The sequence below is a fragment of the Cyprinus carpio genome, chromosome A14 (genome assembly GCF_018340385.1).
Source record: "Cyprinus carpio isolate SPL01 chromosome A14, ASM1834038v1, whole genome shotgun sequence".
In the NCBI taxonomy this organism is placed as follows: domain Eukaryota; kingdom Metazoa; phylum Chordata; class Actinopteri; order Cypriniformes; family Cyprinidae; genus Cyprinus; species Cyprinus carpio.
Window position 1 is genome coordinate 10,400,791 of NC_056585.1, and position 12,898 is coordinate 10,413,688.

General features: G+C 34.9%; 1 pseudogene; it reads right to left on the reverse strand.

Moving 5' to 3' along the window:
* LOC122147416 overlaps positions 1–12,188 on the reverse strand; it is a 60,259-nt pseudogene extending 48,071 nt beyond the window's left edge.
* Between the last annotated feature and the right edge of the window lie 710 nt (positions 12,189–12,898).

The window sequence follows — 12,898 nt, forward strand, 5'->3', positions numbered from 1 at the left end:
ACCATAAAACAGGTGAAAAAAAAAGAAAAAACTGATTAATATCTACAGACCAGAAGATCACAGAGATGCTTTCACTGCAGACAATAAACAACCACCTAACAACCACCCAGAACACCATAAAAACCACATAAAAATGCTCATAAAAAAAAAATACAAAAAACACATAAAAACCACAAAAAAAACAATCCCTCCCTGTGCAAAAAATAAAAAATAAAAAATCTTCAGAAAACAAAAAATCTAGTTGTTTAAAAATTATGAGTGCAACAGTTATAAAACACAGAAATGAACTCTTACCTGTGTGATAGTTCACCTGTTTGCTCTGCATGGAGAACGTTCCCATGACGAGACCCATGACTGCCGCTATACACCTGTAGCATGAGACAGCACCTCGCTCAGATAAGAGCGTGTGCTCGTTGATGTCTAGTTCAGCGTGTGTATGTGTGTGTGTGTCTGCACTTAAATTGTAGATCCTTCCTCTCTCTATCCTCCTCCATCAATGCATATTAATCGTTCTCTCTTTCTGTCATCCAAAGCTCTCTCTCTCTCACTCTCTCTCTCTCTCTCGTCCTCCCACCCTGGAGACAAATATAAAGAGAGCGAAAGAGAGTTAATGCCAAAGAGGAACAGGACGACAACCAGGGAATGAGAAAAACGTCAGAAGACAGAAACACTCTGGCAGAGGAATAAAGAACAGAGGAAGGGAGTGAGCGATTCTGGTGTGTGTTTCAACGCGTGTGTCATCATCCAAAAGCAGACAACCCAACCTTCTAGACAAAAGTGAAAACACTTCAGAAAATCCATCTCTCATTATTCGCTCATTTCACAGGGCTCAGCATGAAGCTTTTCCAGCTACTAGTTTTTTTTAATAATAGACAGCACAGGTGAAAATGGTAAAAATGATAACCAGTAAGCATCACCAAAATAACTGGTTAATCACAGTCCATTAAGATAATTGGATTGTATTACAAGTTTTATGAAATGGTAGGTTAAAATTGTCAAATTATGTAATTAAATATGCACAAATTTGCATACATTTCTAAAACTGAAATTTGATTTGCTTGATTTTATTGACATAAAGTTTTTTTTTTTTTTACAGAGGGGATTTTGGAATTTTTTCATTTTTATCACTCCATAAATCAGAAAATACTGTTAACAGCCTGAAAAAAATAAAATAAAATAAATAACCAAGAGTTTTGAAATAAAATGTTCTATAAATCAAGCAAATGATATATGAACAAACCCTACTGTAAAAACTAAATTATAGATTAAATGGGAAAATGAGAAAAATTAAATGAAAAAAAACTTATTTTGAGAAAGCAGCATTTAGAAGATGTATTGTAATTAAAAAAGTTCAGATGTAAATAGATCAAGTGTAATAAAATAATAACTTAAAGGGTTAGTATACCCAAAAATGAAAATTAGCCCATAAATTACTCACCCTCAAGTCATCCTAAGTGTATATAACTTTCTTCTTTCAGACAAATCAAGTCAGAGTTATATTAAAAATAGTATTTGATCTTTCAAGCTGTTTAATGGCACTCAGCGGGTGTTGCAGTGCTTCAGTCCAAAAGAAGTTAAATAAAAAGCGCCCATCCATAAAAAAAATGTCTTACAAAGCTCCGGGGGTGGGGGGGTTGCATCGGAAGCAAAGTTTCCTTACTTTAGCAAAGGAAAACCAGTCTCCCCATGGCTTATATCGAAATCCTCTGACATTCTTCTTTACAAATCCTCGTTTTGTACTTCTAATTAGTGACCGCTATTTTGTTTTGATCTCTCCCCTGCGCTTCCACGTTTGTCACTTCTGAGTGGCACATGCACAAAGCTGACCTCTAAATGCTTATTTATTAAATTTTATTTCAGTTAGTTACCAAGGCAACATTTCTCATTTTTAAGTTTAACTTTTTTATCTAATATTTACATTTCAGTTTTATTTCAATTAACAAATTGACTAGTTTATTACTGTAAAGCTACTTTTAAAGCACATTGTACAAAGCACTACATAAATAAATAAACTTGACAAACATACAAAAAATAACTCAGAAATAGAAGTAGTGTTAAAAATGTGCAGATGTTGCGGACTGAATTTTTTCTGTTCAAAAGTAAAAAGACTATATCATAGAAAGGATTTAGATAAACCCAAAACCTACAGTTGTTATCAAGAACTTGTTTACTCGTGTGCCTCAAACAAAACCACTCAAACTTTGTCAAACCCAGGAACTGGTTTCTCAAAAATGCTGTTTGTAGCTGTCTGGACTGGAACCTTGTAAACACAACATTAAGTCTGACATCAAGACTGAGGCCATTTTGTGCAATGTGCATCAAGAGATACGTGAATGATCTGTCTAAGGCTGAGCCAAAACAATATGAGCAAAGAAAATAAAGACTGTGTTTGACTGTTTGTCTGATTGAAGAAAACTGAGCTCAACTTTAAAAGACGACAACAAGCTCAGAGCAGAAACTAACGCTCTACTGTCTACAGATCATCAGCACAGACTGTGGATGAACACGGGTGAAAAAATCTTAAGAAATCAAACATCACTATAACTATTGCTTCTACTCAAGGTTAATGATTTAGACCAACCGCAACACTAAATAAACTTCATCGTGTAACTCAACCTCATGTGCCTTTGAGAGGAGGTTCATTACTTTTCTAAAAAATAAAAATTTCCCCTTGCATGCAATGGCCATTTTAAAAATCCTAATCATGACAACACCATGCAGTTTTATATGAGTAGAGAAGAGGCTTTGTGACTCCATGATCATCTGTTGGACAGATTCTATGAACATCTTCTGGACTGAGGCAGATATGAGCATTATTTTATGACCAAATATATATTTATTTCAAAATGAATCATTGATGTTTTGGCTGCTGGGTTGTTTGTGTGTACAAATGTAAAAAGGTATGAATGTACCACACAACTTCACAAAACACTACATTCTTGCACAAAATGCACCTACAAATGACACTAAAGAGAGTTTGCAAAAATTCATATACTACAATCTCCTGATTCATCTCACTATGTACAACTGTGCAACTAAATTCAACTCCTGTTCTGTTCACACACAGTTCAGTTATTTAGAAAAGGCATGATATATAAACCGAGTTTAATATTTATGTCAATACATAAATATAGCTATCAAACAGGTTAAACTGTTGGCATTGCTTTGAAAACAAATCTTACAAAAAAAACTCTTACAAGCCTCAATCAAATTCATGCAGCGCAATCAGTGTCGTCTGATTCACGAACAAATGACTCTTATGAACAGTTTATTTTAGTGAATGAAACCCATGCAGAGCGATCAGCTCAAACCAGTTCACAAATAAATGACTCCTACGAAGCGGTTCTTTTTAGTGGATAAAAACCATGTAGAGCGATCACTGCAGTCCCATTCACAAACAAACGACTCTTAAGATCCAGTTCTTATTACTGAATGAAAAAAATACAGAACGATTAGTCCAATCAAATCCACAAAAGAATAATTCACATATAAATGTTATTCAAACAAACTCATTACGAACAAAAATTCACTAACACCAAAACAAAATAATTCAAAAACAAAAGACAAAGAATGAATCAAAATCACAATCAATTAATGGATTTGAATCAGTCTGACAAATCACTTGCTGAACTGAATCCACCAGACTGAATCAACATCTGAATCAATTATTGAACAGCAAGTTACCATTATTCTGGGAAACACTGATCAAGATAGCTTCTGTGACTGTAGGCTACTGTAAATATGTTTGTCAATAGGCTACTTTAATTTTTCAAAACTGAATTAAAAACATACAGACACCGGGAGTACGGCTATTAGGTGTTTTGATGGCTCACAGACTGAGAAGAGTATATCTATATTCCTTGAGAGAAAACTGTGACCCCCTTCCTGACAGCAAACTTTAATTAATCACATTAATGATGACAAATTACTGTTTCAATTTCAAAGACAAGCACTCCCTGCAGGCCAGAGATAAAACAATGTACAACAGCCTTTTAAATCCGACTCGGTGAGTACAAATATCCTCCTGTCTCATCAGAAAAATGCTTTTGAACAATGATTTTAAAAAGTAATATTTAATTGGGCATCTCAGCAGCAGTGCAATTGCCAGAATCTGCATCCTTACTAATAAAATAGCAGCTCTATAGCTGTATAACAAATGTTTTTTTTTCCCCCAGTCTTCTATGATTGCTGGATAAGGATTATTATTATTTATTTATTTTTTTTATCTAGCTGATGAAATACAATATTTGAGATCTCCACAACATCCAAAATCAAAAAAACCACAATATAGTTTTCTCGACACTCACAAAAAAAAAAAAAAAAAAAGAAAAAAAAAATAGAGAGAGACTGATAAGGGCAGTCAGTAGAAAGAACAATGTCAAATTTACCATAACTCCCATATATGCTATTTTAGAAATACCCAGAGATGGGCAGTATTTTACTTAAATGTATTTAAAATATGTATTTAATTACTTTATTTAGTATTTTGTAATTTGTATTTTGCTGGACAAAAAATAAATAATAATAAATGTAATTTGTAATTAAACTCTTTGAGATACAGTATTTTGTATTTGAAATACGTAAAATACTTAATTAAGTAGGTCATTTTATTCTCATATCATATTATTTTCATTCTCAAGTCTGGTTACCTCTTGGAAAGCTATTAGTTGGACAAACTAGTTCTTAAGACACAGTCTTAACATAGCGGCTATGTTTATGCAACTGGTCCCTGCTGGTGTTGTTCCACTCCTGTAAGACCTTTGTTCATCTTCAGAACATAAATGCAGATATTTTTGATATGAAATATGACTTTCTGACCCTCTACATTCAGCCATACAAACAGTTATCCATGTCATTAAGTAATCCAATTTTATAAAGCTACGTGAGCGCTTTAAAGCAAAAAAAAAAAAAAAAAAAAACATATTTTATCATATTATTAATGAAAATATTATCCAAACACATACATCGTGGTACTCTCGTGAACACTCACTCATGTGCATTGTGGTGATGCGTTAGTCTTCCATCATGTAAACACAACACAAATGTGTTGTTGTGATGCTCTCATGAACACATAATGCAGATCAATATTTTCATAAATAAAGTTGTAAATTATGTTTTTTTGTGTGTGTGTGCAAACAAAGCACTTGCATCGCTTAATAAAATTGAGGTTAAATCACTGCAGTCACATGGAGTACTTTAACGATGTCTGTCCCACAGTTCTGGGCTTTGAATGTGTAAGTTGCGTTGCTGCCTATGGAGGAACAGGAAGCTCTCGGATTTCATCAGAAATATCTTCTTTTGTGTTCTGAAGAGGAGCGAAGGTCTTATGGGTGTGAAATGACATGAGGATGAGTAATGACAGAATTTCTATTTTTGGGTGAACTATACCTTTAATTCGGCCATCTTTCAACTGGAGAAAAAAATAAGTTGTTTTGGTGCTTAGTGCAAACTAGCTAAGTAAAATACATACTATTAGACGGCTCACTGAATGTCATTACAGGACAGAAGAAAAAGCTGTGTTGCTTTACAACTTTGCTCACTAGCTTACCTACTAAAGTTAGCTGGACAAAATGAAATTTTTAAAGTGGCTTTATGAAAGGATGTTCAAGCATTAATCACTTTTTATTGCCAATGTGTGAACAGCAAGTAATGAAACTTTTAAAATGTGAGCCTGTGGACTCATTTTTATGTGAAGGACTCAGGGCAGTTTCGCTGGGAATATACAATTAACTATCATAACAGTGTAATTTTAATAAAAATCATTTGTTGATATGATGTTGGTGAATCACATTGGCCATCACTATGCAATTGCAAGATTATGATCAATAAGTTGCTGGCTACAGCTCACTTAACGGCCACCAGTGATGCTAATAACCAGTGTTTCTGAATTCTACATAGAGCCCTTTAAAAGCTAAGTATCAGCATTGTTAGGAGTTAATCTCCACTGTTGACCGTGAAACAGCTTGAGGCCTCCTCTTGAGTAGGACTAGGCCGTATGATAACAGTTCCGCAGGACTGCTTAATTTTTGACATGCTGATAAAGAAACGATAAAGGAGTGATACAGAAACATGAAAAGTGACGTGACATTCAGCCAAGTATGGTGACCCATACTCAGAATTAGTGCTCTGCATTTAACCCATCCGAAGTGCACACACACAGAGCAGTGAACACACACACACACTGTGAACACACACCCGGAGCAGTGGGCAGCCATTTTATGCTGCGGCGCCCGGGGAGCAGTTGGGGGTTCGATGCCTTGCTCAAGGGCACCTAAGTCATGGTATTGAAGGTGGAGAGAGAGCTGTACATGCACTCCCCCCACCCACAATTCCTGCCGGCCCGAGACTCGAACTCACAACCCTTCGATTGGGAGTCCGACTCTCTAACCATTAGGCCACGACTCCCCCGTAGTAAAGCGCAGACATGCTTGATGGTATTCATGTAAACACAGTCGATTATTTCATCTTAAGTGAACATAATAAAGAAATGGGCCTATGGATCAGTATATTGGATATAGGCTATTGTCTAGTGTTAGAGTTAAAGAATATGTTGTTTATAATTTGTTCAAGAGGGGGAAAGCACTTATCTTTCTCTTATGTGTGTATCTAACTCCAGCATTACTAAATGTCATTTTGCATACTGTCTCTTGCACTTCAAATGATTGCTTGTAAGTAGTGTTTGTATTTTTGTATTTTCAACTTACAAATTACTTGTATTTTAATTAATCATATTTCTCGCACTAGTATTTTGTATTTTAAATTAAATGCATTTTAGCAAGTATTTGTGATTTGTAACAAAATACTTTTTGATGTATTTGTGCCCATATCTCACCCTCACATTAGCGTTAACTAGTTGTTGTTGTTGTTGTTGCTGTTTTTTGCAATTTGATGCAAAGGTAATATAATACAAAGTAAAGTGTTATAAATGAACATACATAAAAAAAAAAAAAAAAAAAAAAAAAAAAAAAAAAACAGAAAACTTTGGAGATTTACGATTCTGATTACCGTTGAAACGCTTCATCACAGTCTTGTGAAAAGGGTCCACATGCCTAGATAAGCAATTACGTCTTAAGACACGTATTTACATATCTTGTCAAGCAGATGTCAGGTTTAATTGGCCTGTCACTGAAAATATTTGTACTTTTTCGCCTTCTAGTGTTTAAAAACGAACATCACGGTCAATCTCGCAGAGAGCGGAACAAACGCGCCACCCAGCGGCTTACTCGTGAATTACATGATGCGATTCCAACGCTAACACCGCACAAAATATTATCAACACGCAAATAACACATACTTTGCATGTAAATCCCAATAACAGACGCTCTTTCAAAACAATTAAATAAGACTTTTCATTTACAAAAACTGCAGACAGACTGCAGCACTTGCAATGTACCCACGGCGTTCTTCCTTCTCATCAGACAGACCTGGGGTATATGTTTTTTTTTTTTTTTTTAAATCAAAGAATGTTAATATTGTTATGCTTTAAAAATGCATATATGGATTGTATAGGCTGTTTGGATCCAAAGCAAAACATATATTGAATTTACAGTAATGCAGTATATGATTGCTGTATGAATCCAGTAGATGGCGGTATAAAATAGAAAAATACATTTGAGTGTAATCAGCCTCCTGCTGCGTTTTCAGGAAGCCTAAGTGAGTTCAAGGTGTGAATTTAAAGGTGAGATAATAGAGTGTTAAGTAATGCGTGATTACAGGCTTTCCCACATACTGCTTGAACACACACTTTCAAACTAGATCTGTGCTACTGAACTACTGTGCACTTTATCAAATATAAAATACCTGCAAAAAGGTGGAGAATGAATTCCATGCATCAGAGAGGCTGAAATTGAAAAGTAAAATTGTTAGAAGTGACTGGTTTGCGCGGTGAGTTTTACAGAAGCGGTGGTGAAGGAATGTTCACCTAAAACGATGAGAGTGTCTCCATGCTGCGGGAAAGGAACATGCTGCTTCGGGAATCATTAAGACCAGCAGGAGAACTGAATTCAGCGACAGAGACTGGAAAGGTATAGGAACAGGCTGAGTCTCTTTATCTTTCAGTCATACTGAGTTTAGTAAAACATGTTTCCAAAGGCACTCACGAAAATTCTCAGTGGTATTACTAACATGTGCCATAGTATCTAAAAAAAAACTAGAATGCCATATATATATATATATATATATATATATATATATATATATATATATATATATATATATATATATATATATATATATATATAAAAATATAATATATATATATATTTATATATACACACCTACTTAACCATATATATATGGACAGATAGCTATATATATACAGATAGACATACGTCAGACACACACACTCTTTATTGGGGGGAAAAACAATAATGACCGGCTGACTGTCCATTTTACCACTTAATACACACCTACTTAACCATTAGATAGATGGACAGATAGCTAGACTGATAGACAGACAGAGATAGACACACACACACACACACACACACACAGAGACAGATAGATATATATATATATATATATATATATATATAGATAGATAGATAGACATAGATAGACACACAAAAACACATATATATATATATTTTAGAATATGTCATTTTAGTAAAATCAAAAAACGACAATGCAAATAAAACACACACAGAGAGAGAGCTGTCAACTTTACTGTTAGCAGGGTCTGGATGATGCCATTGCCAGAATATCTCCTGAGGTTAGTGCACTTAAAAGGCGACAATGCAAATACAACTTCACACATTTCAATGCCAGGAAATGAAATCACACCACAAACACAAGCAGTCGCATATGCTGTTAAAGCCAGATGCTTGATGTGTGTGTGTGTCCCTGTGGAGATGGGCATAAAACACACACACACACACACACACACACACACACACACACACACACATACATACTGGACTGTGTCTGCTTAAGCTCAGGACTCCAGAGGGAGATCTGTGTACCATATGAATCTGAGAAAATCACATTACTCCAGAGTCATCCAGTGTGTGTGTGTGTGTGTGTGTGTGTGTGTGTGTGTGTGTGTGTGTGTGTGTGTGTGTGTTCAATGCAGCACTCATGGCCTGAAGTCATTCAAACAAATACATTCTACATAATATGCAATGACAAAGGTACAAAGAGGGAATTGCTTACAGTATGTGTACAGTACATGGTCAAATGTCTCTTTAGATGCCGAAGACTTTGCCTGCAGGTTTACAAAAAACATGTGTGTGCAAGAAACAGCTTTAGCTTTAAAGAGAATGCTTAGATTTTCATATTTTCACATGCATATGTTTGCATGTCCACAGAAAACAAGAATCACAGGTGAGATCTCTTTCATCAATGAAGAGCATCTGAAGTCTGCTGATGTTTCTCCTGAGAAAAAGACCCCAGTAATCTCTCCTGTAGAGTTTCAAGAGATCTTAACATCACAGACTCGATCAGATTTGCCTGCTGCAGTCAAAGGTCAGAGAACTCAAACATTTCTCATCAAATGATCTGAGCTCTCCACATTCACTTTACAGCTCAGTACTCTCACTGCATGACAGATGTTGTCTCATCTGCGTCTATTTTCCATCTCCGAAGGAATTATAGGAGAAACATGAAGCTGATGCTTCAATGAATCATAAAAGCTCCATTATGTCTCTTGAGTTTTGAAAGAGCAACATTTGAGCAATAATACTTTCATTACTATCTGTGTAAATTTGCAAATCTAATTCTATGATTTAACTGCGGGAGTTTTGTAATCTTTGATGGGTAACACTTTACAAGAAGTTCCCATTAGTTAACATTTGTTAACTAACAATGAACAATACAGTTCATTTGTTATGGTATTTATTTTTATTTTTTTCATTAGATAATAAAAATACAACTGTTCATTGTTAGTTCATGTTAGCTCAGGTCCATTCAATAACATTACGATACAACATCTGATTTTAATAAGGTATTAGCACATTTTAAAATTAACAAATTAATAAATGCTTTAGAAGTATTTTTCTTTGCTAGGTCATGTTAACTTATGTTAAGAAAATGGAACTCTTATTGTAAATTGTTACCATTGGAAGCTTCTGGTTTCTTTTTTCCAAAGTTTTTAACCAATGATGTGTGTGTGTCTCTTGTGTAAATGTTTGATGTATTTTGTGTTTTCCTTTAGTTCTGTTTGGCAAGTGGCAGTAAAATCAGATGGTAATCAAAGCAGTAAAGCTGTCACAGACATACACACGCGCGTGCTCACACACATACACACACAAGATCACACTGAAGAACACACTGAATGTGTGATGACTCCCAATAGGTCTTTGCTAACACATGAAACACACAGTCTGCTCTAGTAAACAACACCATTACTTCTATTTCTCGCACATGACACTTACAGTGAGTGTCATGGCTCACATACATAAATAGTCACTGTTTTTTTCACCAAGGAACTAATATACTACACAGTAAATATGAATGTAAATATGACATGCATGGTGTCATCAAATGCCCTGGAGAATCACTAGACACTTCAAATATCATATTGTGACTCAAAGAACTTATAAATCAATAGCCCCAAGGCCTTTTCTTTATGATAGGTTTCTTACTGGAGGAACCATTGACGGTCTTAAAGAGTTCTTGCAGAACGTTCATTTGGTTGTCTGTTCTTTATTAAAGGTGCTTACAGAGATTCTGTAGAATGATTCATCTGTGCGAGGATCTGAGGAACAAACAGTGCCACTATAATCTTTTCATTTTAGCATTGGGACTGTTTCAAATGTCTCTGCACTGTTATTACCGTACTCTCAATAATACCAAACTAATCTTTGATATTAAAACTAAAACTAAAAACACTAAAAACATCTGGTGTGAGATTTACTTAGAAACTGTTTTCATTCAGAAATTGCTAGTAAATTAAACCTGAAATTTTGAAGTATATAGTATTTTCTTGTTACTTTTATAGCTCTATTCTCTTGCTGTATGACAACCATTGACTTATTTGTGTATCCAAAGGAATTTTAGGATAATGTTGATGCTTAAATGAATCATAAGAGCTCCATTATATCTCTGGGGTTATAAAAGAGCAATATTTGAGCAATTTACTTTGGGTTTTCCCTTTTTCACTCAGTAAATTGCACTAATGATTACAAAGAAATGGCAAGCAATGCGTTAAATTAAACATGAAATTTTGAAGTAGAAAGACTGAAATAGTATTTTCTTGTAAAACATAAATTTTATGTTATTTTCATTGTATACTATTCTCTTGCTGTATGACAACCATTGACTCATTAGTGTATCCAAAGGAATGAGCTCCATTATATCTCTTGAGTTATTAAAGAACAGCATCTGAGCGATTTACTTTGGGATTTACTTTGAAACTATTTTCACTCCGAAAGAAAATTAGAAAATTACCTTATAATTACAAAGAAATGGCCAGCAACGCATTGAATTACACATGAAATGTTTAAGTAGAAAGACTAAAATAGTATTTTCCTGTCTTTTACATCATTTTTACACTGTAGTTCACCCAAAATTTCACCCATATTTGAGTTATGGGCCCTTTAAGTTAATTATGTACACATTTTCATACCTTTAATGAGTGTTCCCCTCACCAGTTTGCCAACAGACAGAGCAAACTTCATTAATCCGTGTTTGCAGCACCTGGCACAGCCGGACATCCTCACAATGTCCAAACTAGTTCAATATTCAGCTCAAAAACAGATCAGACAGTCAAGCAAAAGAGTAAAATGTGACCATCAGGAAGGAGAAATGAAATCAGGGACCTCTGAGAATCAGCTGCAAGTGAACAGAAGTTACACCCACAAACTCGACTGAAAAGAAGCTTCAGATGAGAAAAGTGTTTGATTGTCTTCTACAGTGTGAAATCCTGTTCTTTCTCCTGAGAATTCAGTTTCTGCTCAGATAGGATTCACAGAAATCAATGAAGGATCCAGTCAATGAAACACTATGAAAAGACTCGATATAAGTCCAACTTTCAAAACAAATACAAAAAAAAAACACGACCTTTGTGTTCTCGATCTTCAAAGAAAAAGTGCAAGGACAGGAAAGAAGAGAATGAATAATTAAAGAATATCAGAGTCCCTCTGATGAAGAGTGATGATCAGCTGCAAACTGACGCACAGCCTGATTTCATCCGTTTTTTTATTCCCGCTCTCTCTCTTTCTCTCTCTCTCTCTCTTTGTGATGCAGAGCACCGTTTCACTTCCAGCACTGCTGTGTGTGGACAATTTCCTCTGAGGCAAAATGGTTCTGTATTACTGTATTTTTTTCTGTACTGTATCTCCTCCCTCTTTATTACATGCTCTGCCCCTCTGCCCTTCTTTAAGAAGGTTTGCATGGATGGAGAATATTACTGCAGTTAAAGATGAGCACCACTAAAATGATACATTCTGTATACTGCACTGTAAAAATAAATAAATGAACAAACAAACACAGACCAATGACTGCATGCAAATCTGATCAGAATTACAGCAGGAATCTCAAAGCATGAGTCTTATCTGTACCAAAGTGAATGAGTGAGTGAATGAGTGATGATTAGGGATAAGAAAATGTTTTTCTGGGTTCAGTGCAACATATCTGTTGTTCAAATTAATGAATGCAATTTTAAGTCTTCCTCAAAAACAGTAACATGACAATTACTGAAAAGGCTTGTTTTGTTTGTTTTATGTAGAGCTTGGTTAATTGGGGAAAAAGCCCATCACTAGTCACTGCTTTCTGTCACATACAAAACAAAACATAAATTCAGTAATATTATAATGATCTGTGAAGCTGTTTTTGTAAATGCCAGATACCTTCATGGCACCTGCAGGGTGATTAAAGGGATCCGAAAATAAGGTGATTAAAAATAATAGTTGAACATTAGTTCACAAATAAAATCTGAAATACACTTTATTTTTATAGTTAT